The following is a 23,851-nucleotide window of genomic DNA, read 5'->3' as shown; positions in this document are numbered from 1 at the left end:
AGGGAACTGCGATAAAGGGAGGGTATTGCATCTTGGACAAACGGCCTATTTAGGTCTGTATGGGTAGTTTTGATGTGATAAAATGGAGCATCATGATTTTTCTTAAGATTAAGGTTTGGACAGTTTGGATGCAGCGGACGTTGGAATATTTGAACCCACACTTCCGTCTGTAAGTCCATATCGTCTTCATTGAGGTGTTATACAGTAGCTTTTTATTTTTGAGGTTAAGACAGAGTAATTATCAAGAAGTCAAGAAAAAGCCCTGTATCGTGTCATAACTGACGTTTTAGCCGTTTGTGGGGAGGGATTCCACGTCAAATGTAGGAATCTTTTTGGTGGAGTGTGGGGTTTAAAGTTGACGGTGAGTGTTGGTCTGCGAGTCGGTGAACACATGTCGAACCGGCACCGGGTTACTTACTCCCGCTCGTTTTCAGTGAGGAACTGTTTCTTACTTCAGATAGTTCCTCACCGAAGACGGTGCAAAGCCGAAACACGTTTAATTTAATAAAAAAAGTGTGAGATTTGCTGAAAGTTTCGAGTGGAAATGACACCATCAGATTTACTTGAAAGGATTACTGTATCGTCTGTAAAGGTTATGTGGTGGTTCGAGAATGGGATGGGATATCAATCCCATCAATCAAGGCTAATTAATACTATCATAAAATATTTTTTACCATTTGTACTATATTCTAGTAGGAAATGTATTTGTATACATTATATAGTGTACTACTATATTGGCCTCGCCCGTCTTTAAACAGAAATAAATAAAGTGTGGTGGCCAGAATACCAACATAGACAGGGAATTGCCTTCAATGACTCGGAAAAACCGTTCAGTGAGGTAGATATGAAGTATGAGATAGTAGATGGAAGGAAGGATGACCTTGAGTATGAGCAAGCCCGAGTGTAGAAGACGATCAAAAGCATGGCGTACGACAAAAAGGTCCCTGATCAGTGCTGTCCCAACTTAAGAATTAAGTTGTATGATGTAAGAAGTTCGGGGTGGATTAATATACTGCGCCCTTTGAGAGCTACTGTACCCTCCGTTCTGTATCTGTAGCAAAGTGGTGAGTCCTAGATCATAAAGGAAGTTGATTAGGCTCGGTATCAATGGTTGAATTTTTTATACCGTTAGAAATCCATAATACATACCAAAGCACTTTTTCTAAGGGTAAGTGCGCCAAAGTGTTTTTTTAAAGGATGTTTGCAGGTGTACAAACAACAGAAGGAACACCATGTTGGAGAATTCAACACCATCTTTGAGCATAGTGCTCTGAGGTTGAGTAGCTATCTGATAGCTGTCTTTTTTTTTGTAGCCTTTCAACATCCCCTGTCAACTGCGTGGATTTCAGCCTGGAAGATCGTACCTACTTGCGTACTAGATACATCAGTGTACCAGCACATGGTACCATTATCAACGAAGGGGTCTTTCCATTTTTTCCACTCTTTTTCTGTGTCGTCCTCGTTATTACATGGAGAAAGGAGATTAGCCCCAATATCTTCTTCATACCAGCTGTGGGACATATTCTCTTCGCTCCAATTAAAAACACAGCGACTATCTGCATTTTTAAGTTCCTTCTGTTTTGTTATCTGTTTGACTTTATAGGCTCTGGTAAACGCATGATGAGTCAGTCTGCTGGTAGGTACATCCAGAGTAAGATTTCCACTATACATCCCTGGTTTTTGCCTATTATCCTTCTGTACACCATTAATTCATGTGCAGCCTTTTTCATAGTAGTGTTCCTCGGAGGAATTTTTTTTAAAGGAGAGTGTGAGATCCTTTGGTTGTGGTTAACTAGATTACTCTTCTATGCTTTCCCTACTAAATAGTGGAGAATATAGTTCATGGTACTGTTAAATAGTTGTGGGTGTTGATAAAAACAAATTGGTGGTCAGGAATTATATTTTTAGTATTAAGGAATGGAGGAATTCTTTTTAATACTGTCAGGAAAAATCAACAAAAACCTGTTATATATGATATAATGTATATATACATCTTCAAGAATGTGATGTGAGATTATGTTGCACATTGGCACAACCAAAGCATTGATTACTTGCTCAATGCACCTAAGCATTGTATGCACATCAACGCAAGTCCAATAACCGGACAAAACGACCGTACAAAATCATTTCCCAGTCTATTCTCGTAGTAAAAAAAGTAGTACTACCTTTTTCCATTTTCATACTCGTTTCTTTTTTTCCCCCCGAGCGAGCAAATAAGACATTATTCATCTTTTTTCTCTTCCGAAAGATGTTCACCAGACGCAGGGGTTGAAAGCAACAGGGTTGGTGGGGATACAGGTGGTGGCAAATCGATCCCGACTCCATCACAGAATTTTCACCAGTCTCTCAGAAACGTCCGGATCGGCCGCATCGCTCTTACCCTCTCAGGAACATCACGCAGTTTCGTTTTTTTGTTTCATTTTCGAAAAAAAGAAAAAAAAAATTGTGCTCCGACCTCTGTGGATTTTTGTAACGCCTGGCTTGTTTCGGGGATGACCGACTGAACTCGCTATTTTCCACAAAGGTAACAGTTAAATTGAAATTGACAAAGAAACGAAATTTAATTGATTAAAACGCTCTTGAAACTAAATCTTTGGAGGGGGTAGCAATTAGCGGAAACGTTTGATATAATTAAACTCCTTGTTAAATAAATCGTGATCATTGGGCGGATAGGACGCATCAAGCGTGGCAAATTTAAGTAATGTGCCAATCCAGGGGGAACGGTTATTATTCAGCTGCCGGGCCTGTAAAGCCAATATAATTTACCTTAGTATTACAAAATTCCAGTATTTTAGCGGAAACGCTCCACTGGTAATGTGATGCATATATATTTTTAAATACGCCAGTTTCTTGCGTTTATATGAAAAATTAGAGATGGCTCGGAAGGCATCAACATCAAAAAAGCCTAACGTTTAATTTAGCTAGTTATCTTTAAAAATTAAACAACATCGGCTCTTCAAAAATTGACCTACCTTCTTTAATTTCTCAAAAATACAGTTTTGCCAAAGAATATTTATAATTTCTGAGACGTCTTAACTTGAAAAGTGACATGCAGCACTGACTTCGAGTCGAAATGACCAAATTCTCTAAAAATATATCCTATCCAAAACCTAAGTAAATATTAGAAATTCGACACAGAATATCAATTCATCTTCTATACACAACGGAATGGATTAACACAGGGAGAAAAATGGATCGTGTTGTTTATACCCGTTTTCTTTTCTATCGCATCAACAGGTTTCGTCTTTCTATCTCAACTGGAGTGAAAATCGTCCAAACCAATTTACTTTATCATTTCCATTTGTGAGTTGATCCAGGACATTTTCCCTTCTTTTTGTTTCAATTTAGTTCCATTTAAAGAGTACCGAAGTTAATAAATATGACACGTTTCGGAAAGGCAGATTGTTTCTGATCCATTGAAGAACAGTGTTAGGGTTGGATTTATTATTTTTTATTATTTGGAGACGGTGAGATGCCGTCTTGTGTGATACAGGTTTCAAAAAACATTTTCTTTTATCGAGCCAACGTTTCGATCGTTATTGAGATCATCTTCAGGGCTTGGGATTTACAAACATTGTTTAGATTATACAAATACATGTAAGATGTGAAAATGAATTTATACAATGATGCAAACAATATAGATAATTATTATTCAGAAATCGTGAGATGCGGTCTGGTGTGATGTAGGTTTCAGAAAAAACATTTTCTTATATAAATAAATAATAAAATATATTTTTTGCATCGTATAAATTCACTTTTTTCCACATCCTACATGTATTTGTTAAATTTAAACAATGTTTGTAAATCCCAGGCCCTGAAGATGATCTCAATAAAGATCGAAACGTTGGCACGATAAAGAAAATGTTTTTATAAAACCTACGTCACACCAGACCGCATCTCACGATTTCTGAATAATCATCTACTAACGGTCACTAATCACCACACACAATATAGAAATTTTAGGTTTAATCAAAGCATTTGTACTCACTCAAAGTGTGTGTTTTCTGTGTATATGTGTCACGGTTGTGTGTTGTGCTGAGAGTGATAGTGAGATATTAATGTTTTTTGTTTATATATGTTTGATTTTGAAGTAGTGCGGAAGGAAGTAGAATACATTTTTCTATGAGGTATCGGCTTCTTTGAGGTGAAAGTGGCCGATAATGGGAAAAAGGGCTTGCCGGGGATTTCGACTATGTAGAAATTGTTTGATGCGAGGAGTGTAATGATTGTTTTATATGTTGCATTATATGTTTTGTGTGTTACTGATATCGGATTTGATTTATGATATTAGCATAGTTGCGGCTGAGTTTTCATGATGGTGTGTTTATCTCTGATGATGTAAACCATTTCTAAAAAGTTACGTTTATTTATTCAGATATCGTGAGATGCGGTCGGGTGTGATGTAGGTTTCAGAAAAACATTTTCTTTATCGTGCCAACGTTTCGATCTTTTATTGAGATCATCTTCAAGGATCATCTTGGGCACTCTCAACACGACACGCAAGGATGGCAAAATTACACAGAAGACAAACACTTTGAGCTCTGAAGATGATCTCAATAAAAAATTGAAACTTTGTCACGATTAAGAAAATGTTTTTCTGAAACCTACATCACACCCGATCGCATCTCACGATATCTGAATAACTATCGATTGAGTAATCTCTACACAAAGTTACGTTTATGTTTGTTTTGTTCTGTGCTTAATATTTTTGGATTGTTGAAATCGAAATTGTGCTGGTGTTTAAAATGGTGGGGAGCCAGTGCTGTAGAATTTTTTAAAAGGTTTTTTGCAATCATAGATATGTTGTTTTACCCTCTTATCCAGATATTGGGATGTAAGTTGCCGGACAATTTATATAATTCATTTTGTAAATTATGCCAGATTTATTTGTTATATGTGAGTGATCTTTAATTTTGGATTTATTGTTGTTCAAAATACCTACGAATTAATAATAAAGTCATATCAAATGTGTGAAAGGAAAGAACAAACTCTCTTATAGAGAGATAATCCGTTTACAAACAGCCCGAGCATTCAACAAATTAGGAATAATAAACGGCATTCGACACCTTCCATTAACTCAGGTAATCTACTTAGTAAACTGAACTATTCCAATAAAAACGGCACCGCTTTTCGATTCTGGCGATAAATGCGAAAGGAAAATCCGCTAGGGAAACAAAGACGACTTAAGGGGCCAATTAACGCGCGCAAAGATAACGAATAGGGCCGATCAAATTGCTCCAGTTCTAAAATCGAACATCAGGCGCTGCCTTGGGTCGCACAAATTTTCACGTGCAACTTTCTGTTCAATTTGAAGGGTCACGGAAAGGAAACCTCGCAGAAAATGTCAAAATAAATCTGACAGACCACAAACAATCCGCGTTGGAACAGCATTGAAACCGACGCAGAACTTCTATTGAAGTTGGAAATAAAGCTTAAGAGATAAACCGTACTGTTGAGTAACATGTTCGTATGATAATTCAGGCCACGGCGTTCATGTTTGTTTTCTAAAAGGATAGAGCAACATTTTCAACGATCGTCCTAATAAACAAAACAATGCTAAATTACGTTAAATTTTGAAAAGTTTTAAGTTTAAATTCGGGCTTGAATATCCTCTCTGGTTTTGTCTGCTAGACGTTTTTCGGCATTTTCCCAACTTTTCGCGTCTGTTTGTTCTATCGGTCTCCTTTTCTAACTGGTGAAAGTGCAAATGTTTGGGCAATAGTCAATATGATCAGGAACGATTAAACTACTGGTTCGATTAACTTGAGGATAGTATTACAATGTTAACATGATATGTACGACCTTTTTTTCAATTAAACCGCGCTGGAAATTCTCTAGCCATATCTATCTGATTTTTTTTTTTTTTTTTTTTTTTTTTTTTTTTTNTTTTTTTTTTGGCGTTATGAACTATGCATATTAGCCATGTGACAATTCATGTATGTGTGTTCAAATTTGGGGGGGTTATTGTGAAAAAAGGGCCAGAGGCGACGGTGGGAATCGAACCCACGACCGCGGCGTGAGAGTCTCTCATGCTAACCACTCGGCTACCGCGGTCCCCATCTATCTGATTTTGTCCATTATTTTTCCAGTTGTTATGTTTCAGTTGTTTGTCTATGGTATTCCCCGTGTGTATGACTTTATTGTAGGTTTATAGGTACTCTAGATGTAGTTTTCTTTCATGTCTCTATGTTCAGTGGCTGGTCTGACCGTTTTCCGTACTATGTTCCTCCGACGCGTGCAATTTTTAATCTAAACCTCTGAGTCACTCTTAAACACATTCCTAAATATTTATTCCTTCCTTTATCACCCTTTACACAAATTATATAACTAATCTAATTGAGGGTCGATCAATCGATCTCAATAATCCACCATCGCCTCCCTGCACATGCACGCTAATAAATACAATTACTCCCAATATACAAAAAATGGGAACACAAAACGAGATATTTGTCATATACTGTAAACAATAAAACAATCGTTTTTTTTTTTCAAAAATCGGAACATGGGACCTAATAATCCCTCCCGTGCTAAAGCGTAACTCGCATATCAGATGGTATTCTTACACGCTCTCCATAAGGAGCCAATGAATGACACCATTCAATTAAGTGGTACACATCGAGCAATCTTTTTCTAAATGACGGAAACATAAGCGGGCATTGACCCATCTTTACAAGTTTGTTTAAAAGTACTAGATAATCCTATTAAAAAATAAAATAGACGATTTATTCAGGAATTACAGTGTATAATGATGTTGCTACATAAATTTAAATGAGAAATTATTTTATTTTTATAATTTGTGTTTTTTAACCACATGGTAAAGCTTAAAAAACTCACAAATTTTATTTTTGTATGAGAGAGATTTGTAAAATAAAGCTTATTAAGCCTGACGTGTTAATGTTGTTTATTTTATAATTGATTTATGGATTTTTCTCTCATATCTCCGAATTGTAGGCATTAAATATTAAATTAAGAGATTGGATTATTTGGATAAACGTCACACAAACAAACCGAAATTATTTCTTTTTTCAAGAATAATGTATAAACCATTTAACTTTAGAAAACAAGAAAACTAGAGAATAAAAAGGCTTAAACTTTCAAATTTACATTATCTTTAAATGATAATCTCAGTTTATGAAAATTCACAAGAATCCTTCTTTTCGGTAAAAAATCACAATATTGTATCCCCCTATCATCCTAAATCCTGGAAGCCGAGCAAAAAGGTTTTCATCGTTCAAGCACCCTATATTTACATAATGAATTATGATAATTTTACAGATTATTCCAGTAAGTCGGAGGCAATTGACAGGGGTTTTTTCCCTCGATCCCCACAACCCCTCGCACCACAGCCGAAAACATTCCCTAAGTGAAAGCAGCTTTGCCCCTAATACTTGTCATCTGCCAATTCCCGTTGGATTTGGGATGCCCGGCACGCCTGCCCGTTGCCTCCTTTCGGTGTCATCCCTGACAAAACAAGTATCAATCTGAATTAAAGCCGGAAGAATGACCGTAAAAAATGCGATGCTGCGTTGAACCAGTATTATTTACGACTTCCTCGTTAATCCGGGAGGTATTTCTTTTTTTACCAATTCAGCATTACTCTCCTTAAAAAGATAACGTCAAAGGTATTATAACTTTTTTTTTGGTGGATAAGGGTGACATCTACATACAAGGAGTAATGTCTTTTTCTCCTCTGGCTTTGTGTATCTGAAGAGCCAATTATGAGCTCCTTTTCTCACCGAATAATCTGGATTTCGGTATGACGGTCAAAAAACAAATTCAGTTGCTATCTGAGAAGCTTTCGACCTATTTTAAGGTCACCATCAGGTCAAAACAATCTTAAATATGACATAATTAAGGATTTAATAGATGGTTCCAAATTTTTTTGAAGATAGCCTTCCACACCAACCTTTCGAACCGTCCTAACCATACTGCTCGAGACCTCTCCGCTCATTCCCATCCTGACAACCTGCCTCAACCGATGGTGGTCTCAGGACCTCCTTGTCACCTAAGCATACAAATTGAGTGCCAGCAATGGCATGCATCTAAGCTTGTGTTCTACCGATGTAGTGCTGGCATTAGTGGTAGAGTTGTGCTGTGTAATACATTAATCATGTGTACATGTTTGTATACGATCATGTATAGGTAAAATAAATTCCAGTTTTTTTCGGTGGATAAGTGTGAAATCTAAATAGAAAGATCTCTATCTCTTTTCTATCAAGAAGAACGAATGTTTGGATTGGATCTCTTTTCAAAGAAATTTGAAACCATCTATTAAAAACTTAATTATGTCAATTTATAACATACATTGGACGCTTACAAGACTCATTTTGGGACCAGCAAAAAGTTATAAGCGGATGAACCTTATAAGCGAAGGGAACAAGATTTTAGAATGTATGTAATACACAAACTTTATTTTTCTTGTCAATCCATATAGACATAGCGTGTCATTCACCTATAAAATAAAGGACACACCCGTACGACCTCTGAGCTTGAAGGTGGAACTTCGAATTCAACGGTCTCCTCGTCAACATCGTCATCGTTCCTAGGAACCGATGTGCTGCTGCTGCTGCTTGCTTCATTCATAATGGACTGGCAGATTTGAAGATTGTGGTCGATATCCATCCAATCCTCGTAATTCCTCACAGTAAGGTCTTCTGGCGCCTCAATCGGGCAGCTACCTTCCTCCTTCTTTAGCTCTTCATTAGTTTTGATAAAACCTCCGTGCCGAAATCAGTTTCGAATGGTCACATCACTAACGTTATTCCAGGCTTCGTTGGACAGGTGTAAAGCCTCGAGAATGTTGATTTTCTTCGCGAGGTCGTTAGCCTTCAAAATCGAATTTGAAGATGAAGTTGACTGAGATTCCAAGGTTTCGTCAATAAGAGCGATAAGGTTTTTTTCTCATTTTTGATCTGTAATATGCTTTAAAGTCTTTTCAATTAATTAAGGTTTTGGTTGAGATAAAAAAGTTAGTGTCACAAGCGGGATTCGGACTCAAGACCTTCGGCTAAAGAGACGCTGCCGTACCACTTGAGCTATCGACTTCGATCCCCTCGGGCACTAACTTCCCATCTCAACCCCAACTTTTCAATTTTCCCTTTTTTTGACATTTTTCAAACGTGTAAACTATTTGATTCTCGGCGACAAATGAAATGGCCACGGAGAGCTTTAGTGAAGTATACTTCATTTTTCTTATAACGTTTTATTAGGTTTCGTGGTCCGCTTGACCAAATAAATTCTTTTCAATTAATTAAGGTTTTGATTTAGATAAAAAAGTCAGTATCACAAGCGGGATTCGAACTCACAACCTTCGGCTAAATATGCCGCTGCTCTACCACTTGAGCTATCGTGACTTCGATCTACTCACTTTGAAAAATGGAAAAATTTAACAGGTTGGGTTGAGATGGGAAGTTGGTGTCCGAGTGGATCGAAGTCACGATAGCTCAAGTGATAGAGCAGCGGCGTATTTAGCCGAAGGCCGTAGGTTCGAATCCCGCTTGTGACACAGCCTTTTTTTATCTCAACCAAAACCTTAATTAATTGAAAAGAATATATTTTATCAAGCGGACCACGAAACCTAATAAAAAATGCTTTAAAGGTTCAAATGATTGGTCACACGGCTGCATCAGTGATGTAGTGTTAGCAGGTATTAGCAGTATATTTCCATGGAGCCCAAGTTGAGGGCATGTAGGACGGTGGAAAAACTGAGTCTTATATCCGAAGTGGTGAGTCTTATAACCGAGTTTTTTTTTCTATGTATTCGGATAGGTCCGAACAGTTTCAGGCGATTCTGAGTCTTATGGGCGACTGAACGTTATGTCCGTGAGTCTTATAAGCGGCGTCCACTGTATTTAAGTTTGTTTTGCTCTGATGATGACATTAAAATAGGTCGAAAGCTTGGAAGATAACAATTCAATTTGTTTTTTTATCAAAGCCAACGAGATAAGATTTTCATGAGTAAAAAAAAGTGGTCGATACATCTAACACACTAACCATCTCCCAGAACCAGAAGAAAATAACAAGAACGAGAACAATTACACTATTTCTTTTTCACCTGGTACAAAACTCAAGGATAAACAAAAAATATTTTTAAACAATTGGAATATATTTTGTCAAAAGAATACTAGATCATTAGAACTTTTGGTCTTATTAGATATCTATTTTATAACTCTTGTGGAATAGACTTCCTGTTATGATCAAGGAATTTAAACTGTTTCAAACTTTAACTCTGTAATTTATAACTGTGGGCGGGCGGTTGCTTTCAGAGAAAATACCCTTTGTCTGTGGTATTATTATCTGTATGTCTGATCACACCCTTTTACCTGACCAGTCGAAACCGCAAACCCTAATCCCGAATTATCCTACCTTTTCATTGCGTTAACTGTTATTGTTATAACAGAATGTTAAATCTAAATATTATTAACAGTCTAATAGAAATGGACTTACAGTTTAGATTGAAACGCCAAGGATTGTATGATTAGACAAATTTGAATTGAAAGCAATCTAGCAAAGTAAACAAGAGCCGGTAAAGTAAATTTGTTTATGCTATTATTTTTCTCTCTCTATGAAATAACCTTTTATGGCAAATCTTATTTCTAAAAGGGAGTTTACTGTGCTATATCAAAACTCCTCATTCGAGAGATAATATCAGATGCGTTATATTACGTTATGTCCGCTTCTCTTTTACGATCTGGGGAGTTTTATGTGAACATCTCATCGCTAAGTGCTGTAAAGTTTTAAGTTTGGTAAGGATAAAGCTCAACGAAATTCACGGGATGTTAGTAATTAACTGGGAACAGGCAGATACAACGCTGGTAGAAATAAAATAATCAGTAAAGTTACTGTAAATTTAAACAAAATTGAAGTTATCATATAAATTAAAACAAAATTAAGAATAGGAATATTAAAAAAAAGTTTTATGTTGATATGAAAATTAATTTGTAATATAATCGTTATCAATAATTTTTGGTTTATCAGATGCGTTTCGGCATTTTAGCCTTTTTAAGTTGGGACTTGTTTTCAAAAGCAGTTGCCCTATTGCTGAAGAGTTTATTCTTTTGCATTTCCCCCCATGTGATTACAGGCACGTAGGGCGTTAGCACGTTTATAAAAAAGAGCTTCATCTTTAGAATTTAATTCTTTGATAGACAAACAAGGCGAATTATTACGCAGAGAGCACACAAGATAACTATTATTGTCAACTAATAACGAGGCAGATGTTTTTTTTCTTGGTTTTAACAACAAATAGTTGTAGAACAAACAACTCTGAACTAGATGAAGTAATGGTAAGAACTGTAACAGATTAAAAAAATGAAATAAATTCTTTCTAGTCTAAATGAAATAACTTGAGTAAGAGAAAGTGATCGCAAAGTATGTCTGCACTGTCTGGAAGCTTAAGCAAGAATGAGAATGAGGTGGGCCATACATGTACATGCCCCGTGAAGATGACGTGGTCTCATGACCGGCCTAGTGATGTAAGAGCTTCATCTTTAGAATTTAATTATTTGATACACAAACAAGGCGAATTATTACGCAGAGAGCACACAAGATAATTATAATTGTCAACTAATAACGAGGAAATTCAGTTTTTCTTATAAAAATACCCTTCGTATCGAAAAACGGTGTTGCTCTACGGTATTTAATTTTTCAAGTAGAATTGAAAAATGTTATTATCCCAACTAACTTGGTCGACCCCTATTTTCAAAAAAGAAGGTTCAGATCCTGAATCTGGCACCGCCTCCTTCTCTTATACCAGAACTTATATACTTCCCCTATTTACATTCATCATCGATATCGTTAAATAATATTGTTACTCATCAGTCGTTTATACACCACATACATATTTGGACTATTAATACCACAGACCATACACACCTAACTAGCCTTGATGCCTTTTCTTGTGATGTTAAGTTTCTATTCTGTAGTTGTCACAGATGGAGGTGTGTATTTGGTGGCGTAAGTACGTATTTTTTATTGTTACGGTGGATCATTGTGATAGTAGGTCCTTTTCATTTATATCATATGTGAGATATTGTTATTTGTATGTATCTCTTATGTTATATTTTCTAGTTTTCATCTTTGTTTTATCAAAAAAACCCGAAAACAACACTGAAAATGGCGAAATTCGTTCCCGAACCGAACCACGAATTTGTGAAGGTCGCAACCAGCCCTTGATGCCATATCGGTCTTTACGTTCACAGCGAAGAACTCCACCTCCGCAAGAGTATGTATGTTGGTAGTATAGTATGTTGACAGTGGCCTATTAGGCGCACTACCCATTGCTTGTACAATCCGAGAACGATGTGTACCATAGCTACACTGAGGGCTAATCGGCCCCATCCTGACGCACATCACATTGTTAACTGGGCCTCTACCAGCCCGGCACCCTCAAGAGCAAGCTATGGACGCGCTGTTCCGGCACGGCCGGTGGACCAAGATCCCAAACGGAGGCATACCGTCTACTGCTTTCAGAACTGAGGTACCATTCCTTAGGCGGAGTTTTTAGATTTTTAAGGCACCTTGCGCTAAGGGCCTATTTCCCTAATGCAAAACCAACCACCGCTAGCTCTACATCAGTTGTTTAACATTGGGTTCAACGTTAAGAAGACAACTTATCTCTTTCTTAGCCCCTGTAGTACTCTCTCGAAGTTTGATAACGCTTTGCTACCTTCAAGCGCTGAGACATATGGTCACCACGTCTTCCACAGTTTCCCTGAGGATGTGATCCATCGAGCGGACTGCCTTAATCCTGCATTCCCCTTATCGATCTGAGGAAATTCGGAAATAAGGAAAGAGAGTAAGGAAGAAACACTTGCAAATGCCAACCCCCCCGTCCTAGGATGAAAAGAGAGTCCAACTAGGACAGACACCCTCTCTATGAGGCGCAAGGTGCTTGTGGAGTGAACATATTCAGGTGATCCACCCCAGGTCACATCTGCCTAGCCTCAGTGAGCTGTTTAAAGTGTTTACATAATTGGATTCAGCCCTGGACAGGCAAAAACTACAAAACCCAGATCACCATCCCGGGTTGGACTTGTATCGTGGGTCCTACGGCCTCCATTTTCCATGGTAGGAAATCGAATTAGATCCTGCCTTGTTTATTATTCTTCACTAAGCCGACGCGTTGCTTCAGTGGTGCCCAGAACCGGTCGTAATGGACCATAATGGGACGTAGTGAGCAGTTACCATCGCACTCCTCGCATGCTTGACACTTATTACTTTGTCCGAACCACCGTATACCTGAGAGGAATGTACGAGAGCCCCTTGAAGACGTCGCAATACCCAAACGCGTCTAACCAATATAATCGGTAACAACCACTAAATTACCAGTTTGCACTGGGTGATATAATATCAAATTATATTGTCAATGTTCGGTAAATGATAAATTGTCTAGGATCATTATTTTCTAGGTCATCATTTATTGCGTCGTCGTGTTTACCTTGGGGACTTACAGGTATTTTGTTCCCCCGTTAGTTCGGCTTAATACAACAGTCTTAAGAAGCAATAAAGAAAGAGTTTGGAGTATCTAATCTGTGACCGGAAAGTTAGTGTAATTGTTTTCGTTTAGACCAAATTAGCATATTTATTGTAAATTCGACGCCGGGGAAGGGTAGCGGATGTTTTTTTTCTTTTCACGAGGAGAAAGATGAGGTAAACAAATCCCCCACCGATCTGAGTCAATTCAGGCCTTCTTTGGCCTGAGATGATCTAATCTTTTGATCCCCTGTAGAGTGAATCTTTAACAAGCTGTCATTTTTATATTCTCCTCTCTGATTCACTGAACGATTTTATGTAGCAAAACGTTTTACATTTCTAAATCTGTTATTTTCCACTGATTTAGATATTTGGAGATAAATTACTTTAAATTCAGAATTATACGTTTCAAAACTTATCTGATTCTTTGTAGTCCACCGTGTGAACTACCATTAAAAATTACTGAAAATTAAGGTGTAAATAAGTGTTAATTTAACGTCCTTTCCTCCCCCTAATGAAGTCCACCCCTCCGGGGTCGGATTTATGTCGGAAAACGTAAATAAAGTCGAGGGAGATAAGAAACTGATTTTTCATTTCTGCGCCTTTCGCGCATCCGTCTTTTAAGAGTTATCGCGGTAATTAGCGACGTTTTATCGGGAATTTCCGACTTTATTGGAGTCGGAAAATTAAGAGTCGACCCCTTTTCCGTAAGAAAACGAGGAGTTTAATTGAATCGCGAAGTATCCCGCTTTATCCGATGATAAAACGCGTCCACTTTTAGATCCGAGCCCCTTTGCAGCCTCAGCCGGACTGATGACAATTAAAATTATCGAACCACTTGATATCCCTTATAGAAATTATATTCGGTACAGAAATATATAGTGATTCCCAAAGCCTCATAAAAATCTAAGCTCCCCATCATCTTATCATCCTATTAGTTTGTTATCCGTTCCTTATGAATTATTCGAAGAATTCTTTTACAAAAGAATTATCTCTATTGCTACTTCAAACAACATCTTACAAGACCACCAGTTTGGCTTTCGAACCCGTCATTCCACTACTCATCAACTTCACAGAATTGCAGATTTCATTACTTCATGTCTCGAGCAGAAACTGTACGCGATTAATTATAATATTGAATTCTTTCCTTTAATAATACAGACGTTTTCATAGTAAATTACAAAATTACACTAACACACACATACGATTACTCCATTCCCACAATTACCACTTATGCGACTGAAAAGAACGAGGATAAGAGACCTCTTAAATGATTAATATAATTTTATTAATCCAGAGCGGCTGCCAATGGGTAGCTTTCTCCATAGCGCCCGTAACGTCAGAATCATAAATTGAAATTCAATCTGCTGGCTGAACATAATACATATATAGTTGTACACACAAATAAATGAAGAAAAAATCTTAAAAGAACGAATATACACAATCGACAAAACTGTGAAACAAATTTCCCCGGCGGAAAACAAACCCGTCAGAAAGAACATCTAAGCCAAAAAACGTCCCGTACAGCACACACGGCTGAAAGGAAAGTTCAAAGAAAACGCACAAGAGGCGGACCATTCAATTACGCGACACACAAAGAATCATGACGGCCCAGAAGAAAAACAAGAGAGCTTGAAATTACTACAGCAGGGAAGAGAAAGGGTAGAAATAAAAAGGACACAGAGACCTCAATGACGGAAACCGGATTAACAAAAATCCAATACAAATAATTTGCGTTTAATTGAATGAATAATTAAAATAGTCTGACAGACAAAACCTACATAAAATCCACCCTTTACACAATTAAAATACCTAAAATGCAAACCAGGAATTCTGTCTTTGTTAATTCCCACTAGACAATAATGCCATGGGACTTTTTTAAAATGAAAAATGGAAATGCGTCTTTACGAAAAATCTGGAAAAGTCCGTGATTCATATGGGAAATGTAAGAAGAATTTATTTGTGTCTTTCGGTCTGCCTATAGCGAATCGCGTCTGACAGACGAACCCAGCGAGAATATGCAGGCCAAAATAATAGGCCATAACCTAAATTTCAGGTCTATCACCCCGCAGACAACATAGAGAAATCTTACAATAAAATAATTGTTGTGGAAAATACGGAGCCGCTCAAAAATGATCGAAATCAATAGCTTTGTCAGTGATATAATAGAAGGAACATCATCCATGTCTTTGTTCGTTGACACCGATGATTCCTGTGATAAAGCTGTAATATTACTATACTATTATCGCTACAGAAGATAAAGAATACGAAGAATTTGAGTTCATGCTTAAGATGGCGAACGAAACACGTCTGACCCATACCAGAAGTGTTATAGGTTCACTCGCCTTGGTCTGACTGTGGTTGCTAGCTTTGTCTGACGATAATTTCTTCAGCATAGAGTGGTTGGTCAGTGCGTTTTCCAGTTTCTACGTCTAACAAGTAGGCCACCATCGTCCCCCACCGTGGTATGTGTGTTTCCTATTTATACGTTGAAGTTGCCATTTGACCACCATGCTGGCTGGACAATCCTGGACAGTCTGGCAATATATTATAAAGTGTCTCATGAAACTAAATTAGAAAATATCTTCCTCGTTTCCAATGTGGACAGGTTGTAATTTATAAGCCTGTTAAGTGTAAAGCATTTAAATTACTGACTTTTCGGATTTCTGAGCATTTAACCGATCTGGTCGTGGTAGGCTTAAATATGATTATTTGATCAACAATTGGCACGGCTTGTCAATTTATTTCGTCTCAATAATCACACATAACAAATAAAATTTAGACTTGCTCACCATATTTTTGCCTAATTCCATTTTATCGGTGTTTTTGTATAGAAGGGTATAAAATTGAAGCAGTAAAAACATCTGCTCGAATCTCCAGACAAATTTTCCCGTTTGAATCGGAATCGGCTACTGTCGAGCATCGACCTCTGGAAGAAACGTCATAACTGGCGTCTCTCCTCTTCCGGTTCGTTTTATGTAAATGTCGTGAAAAGTTTACTACTTACTTAACTCATATCCAACGAAGGGACGAAGTTATTTTTGCTTGTTTTGTTTGTTCAACAATATTTGTTTGTCTAATCTATAAACCACCCCCTCCTTGCATTAGATTCAAACTCGACATTCAATTTAAAATGATCCTTTCAGCGTAACTAAAGGATAATACATAACGTGACTAAAGGTAAAAACAAATGAGACGGAAATTACATTACTTACTTATAAAGAAGATCAGAAGATTCTTATTATTTATCAGCCAAAAATTTTTATTTATAAGTTATAAGCACGATAAACTAATCATCAAAAATTTGGGACCGCGTAATGTTTCTTTTTCTCGTTTAAGAGCAGGCCTGGGTTTGAATCTCAGCTTTTGGAAATTTTGATCCATTGTAACATCAATATTTTCTCATAAATTCAATATGTTTCGTGGTCCGCTTGTCCAATTAGTATCATTCAATTAATTAAGGTTTAAGGTGAGATGAAAAAGTCAGTGTCACGAGCGGGATTCGAACCCACGACCTTCGGCTTGATTCGCCGCTACTCTACAATGAAAAATGGCAAAAAGGAGGGAAAATTCAAAAGGTGGGGCTGAGATAGGAAGTAGTGCCCGAGAGGATCGAAGTCACGATAGCTCAAGTGGTAGAGTAGCGGCGTATCAAGCAGAAAGTCGTGGGTTCGAATCCCGCTCGTTACGCTGACTTTTTTATCTCAACTTAAAACCTTGATTAATTGAATTATCTCATAAGTTTTAAGTTTGAATCGTACTCTGTAAATTCAATAGTATGTAGTTCATTGCATCATAGCTTGTTTTAATCAGTTTTATTGCTTTAGCTTCACATGACAATCATAATACAATATTGTAAATCATTGTTTATATTTGTTAACCTTGTAAATGATTAATAATAGGGTACAAGTCCTGATGATAGTGATGTATTAATGATAGTAAAAATAATTTTAAGGAGTGCTTCCAATTGGATTATGCCTGATTTTTATTATAAAATTATCTCACATCCTTATTGTGCTTTGACAAATGTAAAAAGAGGGCCTAAATGAATTAAAATTAATTGTGTATTGATTGCATATTTAATATGTCCAACTCGCCTTTTTATAGTAAAAAATCATACAAATGTCGATTATTTTATAAAAATAAACCTGGAATTTTCCTGTCAAATGACTTTTTCTTCGGAGAAAAATGTAATCATTCATAATGAATTCGGGCGGCAATGACTTGCCCACGTTTCGCAAATGTGGGGAAGGTAAATAAAATAATAAAATTAAAAAAGGGGAAACAAAGTTTGCTTTGGGAAAATTAAAAATTCTAATTGATTGAAACCAGGACGGAGGAGAAAAATGCGTAAATTTCTCCTCAAAAGATTTATGTTTATGAAATGGGTTTTCACTTCTTCCATGCAAAAGTTTTACACTTTTGAAAGGCAAATTAATACCCTTTTTACTTAGAAAACAGAGCAGATTTTTTTTCAGTGCAATTTCTTTCAGTAACTTTATTCCCGGATTTATAAAAAGTAAATCCTTCGTTAAAGGACTATCGTTCTGTTTAGTTAAATTATCTAATACTAATTGAGTCTCGGCTTACCTGTTTTTAACGCAGGAGCTACTAATTGTCGCCGGGCTCATTTATTTCCCAGGATTAGGGGTTGGATAGGGTTGATTGATTTAAATTTGCACTTCGTTGTGCACTGGGTTGAAACTCAATTCGTAAGAATGAATAATAAGGTTCACAGTCAATAAAGCTGTTTTAAAAAAAATCCCTTGACAGGATGAAGTTAATTTAAGAGAGAAAGAAAATGTGTTAATGTTAGAATAGGGTAGTCAACGCCCTTACTACAGTACGGATTTATTTATTCAAGCGAGCTTTTTCTTCCATTCAAACGTCTTAAGCTCTATTTACATTGTCTCACTTTTGATGAACATTCAAAGTGAATAATCCTTGATTACATATTTTCATCCAGTTATGTGTTTTCACTGCTCAGTGTTCCTCATTTCGCGTCTGTGTACCATTTTCGAGTAAAAAGTGCCAGGAGGATGAACTCAAGAGTTGGGCGAACAGGCAGTGACTTCACGCGGAATACTTCATGAAATGCAAGTCTATTAGCAAGTGGTACTCAAAAGCGTTGGAGGGTGAAACCACGGGTTTCAAGGAGAGAAAGTCTGGGTTGGACTGGAGAAAAGGTGAAATACAGAAAAGGGAATGCGAGGGGGAACGTTTCTTTACGTTTCTCAATGTGCCTTCACTTCGGATGAATCATGGCTTGGAGGAACGACCCTTTCATCAAAAGTCACTAGGGGTCAACTTCTTTCATTGTTCACTCTGGAGGATTTGAAGATGAATGGCAGTTTACATTTGTCACTTTACATGATTCATCCAAGATGATCTTCCAAAGTGACAAATATAAACGAGCCTTTATATGATAGGAGAATTGTGTCAGTTTAGCCTGAGACTTTTTCAAACTGGAAAATAATAAACATGAGCATAATAAACAGACTTCGCGGATACTAAACACGTTTAATAAACAAAAGGAAAATTAGCCAGGGGGTCTTACTTCAAAAAGCAATTAGTATCTGTCTAGAGATTAAAAATAATTGAATGGATGCCAGACAAAAAGAACTTTCTCGGATTGCGCCCCCTTAACTGCGAGAGGAAAGATAATTTATTAAGAGTATTAAAAGTGTAAGTTACCAAGAATTGAAGTTTATCTCTTTTGCGCGTTTTTTTATTATTACAATTTAGTGACAATATGTAACAATTAGCGTTTCTTATGAAAAAAAAATAAGGAGTATAATTCCAATATACATAAAAAAATTATACACCCAAAGACAATAACCAAACACTCGGATTTTTATCGTTATAATAATTTCATGATTTTTGACCAAAATACCGGGAAATCATTTGGTGATAGATTAAAATTTAACTAACAATTTGTTATCTAGTTTTGTTGTTATAAGGAGTATTACCTCCTCTGGCCTCGCGGAGGGCCTTAAGTCGCCTAGGCATGCAGTAATACAGTAATGCGACCGTATTTCATCTTGTGAAGCAGAATCCCATTTTTTAACAAGAACTGTTTGAAGCTGTTCAAAGCTCGTTGGAGGCGGCGAACAATGTCTAACTCGCCTCTTCATCATGTCCCGTACGTGTTCCGTGGGATTCATGTCAGGAGAACGTGCTGGCCAATTCATTGTGGTAATCCCTTAATCCTTCAGGTAATGGGTGGCAATTCCAGCTACGGTCGAGCATTACCATGCATTAACACGAAGTTGTCCCCAATAAATGATGTGAAAGAGACCAAAGCTTCTCGAAGAATTTCCTCCATGTACCTTTAGTGCAGCCAAGGATCCACTGATGATAATCGGTTACGGGCATGGACGTGTTGGTTACACATATCAAAACTGTATGTGTTTGAAAAGCGTCGTACATGAAGAAAAGCGTTCTCCACATCACCTCCATACACGGACCCGGCCATTTGATTGTCACAAACCAAACCGGCACTCATCTGTGAAGAGAACTTCCATTATTCAAGTGTCCAGGAGGAATCTGATTTGTGAATAGTCGCCTACTCGATTCCTCTCCAGTATAAGAGAACCTGAAGCGGGACGTCTAGAGACTTGATTATTCTCACGAAGCTTCTGATGACTGTTTTAGAGCTTACCCTTTTGGGGTTGACTACCTATCAAGAAACCCGTTAAAGACGGTAGTGCGATAAGAGCAATAAAACGATCATCTCCAGCCGTTCGACCACTTCTTTCTTTCTCATCGGGACTTCGTGGATGGTAGAGCAAGGCACACCCAGAACTTGTGCTATGAAATGGACACTACGTCCGTCGTTGGAAAAAGTCCGGGCGCTATGCTTATAAGAAAAAAACATTAATAATTAATTTGTGCTCAAATTTATTTTATCATAATGAAAAACCCCAACAATTTCAAAATCCAATTAACTCACTCGATGAGTTGGCACTAGAAAGAATGAAATGGAAATAATTTTCTTTACTTATAAATTAAAGAGTGTAAATCTCTGTAAATATAGTCTGGGTTTTTTTGTCTTTGAATGTTTATTTTTGTACTGTTTTTTATTATTGATTTTTGTAAAACCAATGTTCAAAAAATGTCTGAGGTGTTTTCACGACTTTTCACCGACAAGAAAAAATTATTTTGATTTGATCGAGTACAATTATCGTTGATTGAGGACGAAATTATGTCCATTAACTGATATGACCCCAATTCAAGATGGCTACGTAAGTTTCCGTAAATGGGCTTTGAAACGACAAGCCTTTACTTTATATCTCGAGTGGTAAACCGTGTATTATTTTCTGTTTGATAGGCCTGCTCTTATCGTTCATGAGCTTGGGCTTTGGCGGTGAACATTATTTGTAAACTTGATGAAAGTTACAAGTGTTTGTATTTAAACTTGGTAAGTTTAAAATTCCAATAATTTTTCGCCCTCATTATTCTTTTCAATATTTTCTAATTGGGAGAGAAAACTAAAAACTGGAATGGATTGATCGCAAAAACCATACATGATTTTTTCGCTTGGTTGTAATCAGGGATTTGGTCAAATAAAATATTTTTAATTTTAAATCTTCGGCTAGCTTTAGGAACTACATTGTACCTTCTTCAGGGCTCTACAAAATGATATATTATACATTTTAATGATTATTCAGAAATCGTGAGATGCGGTCTGTAGTTATGTAGGTTTCAGAAAAACATTTTCTTTATCGTGCCAACGTTTCGATCTTTATTGAGATCATCTTCAGGGCCTGGGATTTGTTTAAATTTAACAAAAACATGTCGGATGTGGAAAAAGTGCATTTATACAATGCAAAAAATATTTTTTATATTCAATCAAAGTATTCCTACTCACTCAAAGTGTTTGTTTTCTGTGTAATTGTAATCGACTAACGGTCACTAATCACTACACATAAATTTTAATTTTGGCCTTTTTAATAAGCTAATAAGCTGGATAAATCTACAAAGCATTCATGATTTTTGTTGAATGTTTTAATTATATCACAGCTATAATTAAAGCATTACATTTAAAAAATGACATAACAAAAAATAAACTGATTAAAATTAAATTAATTATTTATTAAATAGGCATAAAAACTGCACAAGACCCAATACTATAGGAAAACAACCAAACCAGGCTAACTTAAACTAAAATTAATAACCTGTAAAAAATACCGGGGAGAAAGAAAAGTTATGCAGTTTAAAGTTGAAAATATAAAATATCAGGGAACACATTAAATGGACAAATCGATAGTTGATCATCTTCAATCATCCTGGCACGACTATTCTCGGCGGTTTATTCTATCCGGGACCAAACTGCGACTACGTACAACTTAGTTGAAATCTAACATTGGAACAGACTTTCGTACCCTAGTATATTGGGTGGGAATTCAGGGCCGCAGGGAATTTCACCTTAAACTGATGAGTACCCGTGTCACCCTCAAGTTGTTGTCAAATCTGTTTATTTTGCATTATCGTCAATCCAATATTTCTTCGGGAAATATAAAGAAATTATATACGGAACCAGTTAAACGTTGCTTTTGTAATATTATCAAAAATAGTTTGCCGTAACTCTCCTTGTTTCCATACTGAACAAATTTTTAAGAGTCGATGGTTTTGCAATTGAGAAATTCTTTTTAGCTGGTACCAATAAATTAGTTACTTTTTTATTCTAATCTAATTAACCTACCAGATTTTTTAACTAGTAAGGAATTAACGTAAAGCCTTAATATAATATTTTAGTTATTAATTTAAATAATTTAATATAATTATGGGTAAATCTTTTATGTGACATTTATAATCCATCATTTACTAGGCCGTGCCTCAGGGTGCTGGTGTTTTTGAAAAAAGCCCTGTAAGTATGTCGGGTTCGAATGCAGGGCCGCTGGATTCGAACCCGGGACCTTTACCTTAGAGTGAAGAGCGCCGTGTCAACGCCGTTGCGGCCACCGACGCCCATTGCGAATTTTTATACAAGATATGGCCTTTCATTTTTATTTTATTGTAAAACTAGATATGGGGGACCGCGGTAGCCGAGTGATTAGCATGAGAGACTCTCACGCCGCGGTCGTGGGTTCGATTCCCCCCGTCGCCTCTGGCCCTTTTTTCCCGATAACCCCCAATTTGAACAACATATATAAACCAAAGGTTCTTTTTCACGTAGAATCTGCTGACGATATTACAATTTTCAATAATTACATTAATTTATTATATTAAAGCTTGTCATTAATTTAACAATTATAGAATGCATGTGTTTAGGTCCTAGAAATTATTCTAATGTTAATTTTAAATACAATTATTTCAGCAATATTAGATTATAGAGTAGTTTCGAGTGGCAGAATTCGAACAATGTTTATTCTGTAATCCTAGTAGGTTTGGAAGAAAAAAGTCATTAATTAATTTTGCAAACTTGGATAGGGATAGAGACAAAAGAGGCGGCCACAAGGCCTACTGCACCACGATCTGAATAGATTGTGCTCCCATGTTATTTATAACTCACTGTCCTGCTTTTGTTTATTATATTAACCTCCATAGCTTTGCCAGCGGCTCCTTAGTGTAGGATCTTTCTTGTGGTTTTTCTTGTTCTAGTTGCAAGAACCTGCACCTACACTGACCTTCACGGAAATATAGAATGCCGTTTGAGGTCTCCTCCTCTTCCTGGCAGTATCTGCACATATATTTCTTCTGTCTGTACTCCTACCGGTGCATGTGCTTTCTTAAGGGGCAGTGCCCTGTCAGGAGTCCAACCAGAGTCCTGGTTCGGTTGCGATTGCCTTCCAGTAGTTCCTTTGTAAGTTTTGCGGATGGTCTTTCTATAAATCTCTTCGCATGCCTCATACCTGTGGTTTTGGACTCACGAAGGATCCATTTTAAGATGTATCCTCGTTTGTGGCAGACTGCTAGGCCGCAGTAGGGTTCTGGGCCAAGATGTTGGCTCCCTTTTTGGTCGACATGTCAACGTTTTCGTTGCCTCTATGCCCTGAATGTCCAGGGACCCATGCCAGGGTCAGGTCATTAGTGTCGCTGACTTCTGTCAGGGCCTCCATGCAGTTCCAAACACTCTTTGCTTTCGCCTCGCATGAAGTTAGGGCCCTAAGTGCTGCCTGACTGTCACAGAAAATGGCTACCATCCGGGAATGTATTCCTAGCCTTTTTATTCCTCTGGCGCATTGTTCAATCGCTATGATTTTAGACTAGAAAACTGTAGCATAACTGAAAAATCCGATAATTTCACAATTTTAAAATAATCGAAGTCGTTAAAAATTTGTTCATTAAACGAGGAGGCAAAATTTTTTCGAATAATATTGTGAACAATGTTTAACCGGCTCAATATATACTTTTTTGTCTTTCTCCAAGAAATAAT

General features: G+C 37.0%; 1 long non-coding RNA gene across 1 annotated transcript in view; it reads left to right on the top strand.

Moving 5' to 3' along the window:
- Positions 1-2,176: 2,176 nt before the first annotated feature.
- LOC112126134 overlaps positions 2,177-23,851 on the top strand; it is a 129,505-nt gene continuing 107,830 nt past the window's right edge. The window contains exon 1 of the long non-coding RNA XR_002909786.1: positions 2,177-2,524. This is a non-coding gene — a long non-coding RNA (uncharacterized LOC112126134). The remainder of the gene's footprint in view (positions 2,525-23,851) is intronic.

Source organism: Cimex lectularius, unplaced genomic scaffold, assembly GCF_000648675.2.
Source record: "Cimex lectularius strain Harlan isolate CLEC.00 unplaced genomic scaffold, Clec_2.1 scaffold39, whole genome shotgun sequence".
Lineage (NCBI taxonomy): Eukaryota > Metazoa > Arthropoda > Insecta > Hemiptera > Cimicidae > Cimex > Cimex lectularius.
Note: the sequence above shows the minus strand (reverse complement) of the source record. Positions and strands in the feature narration are given on the sequence as shown.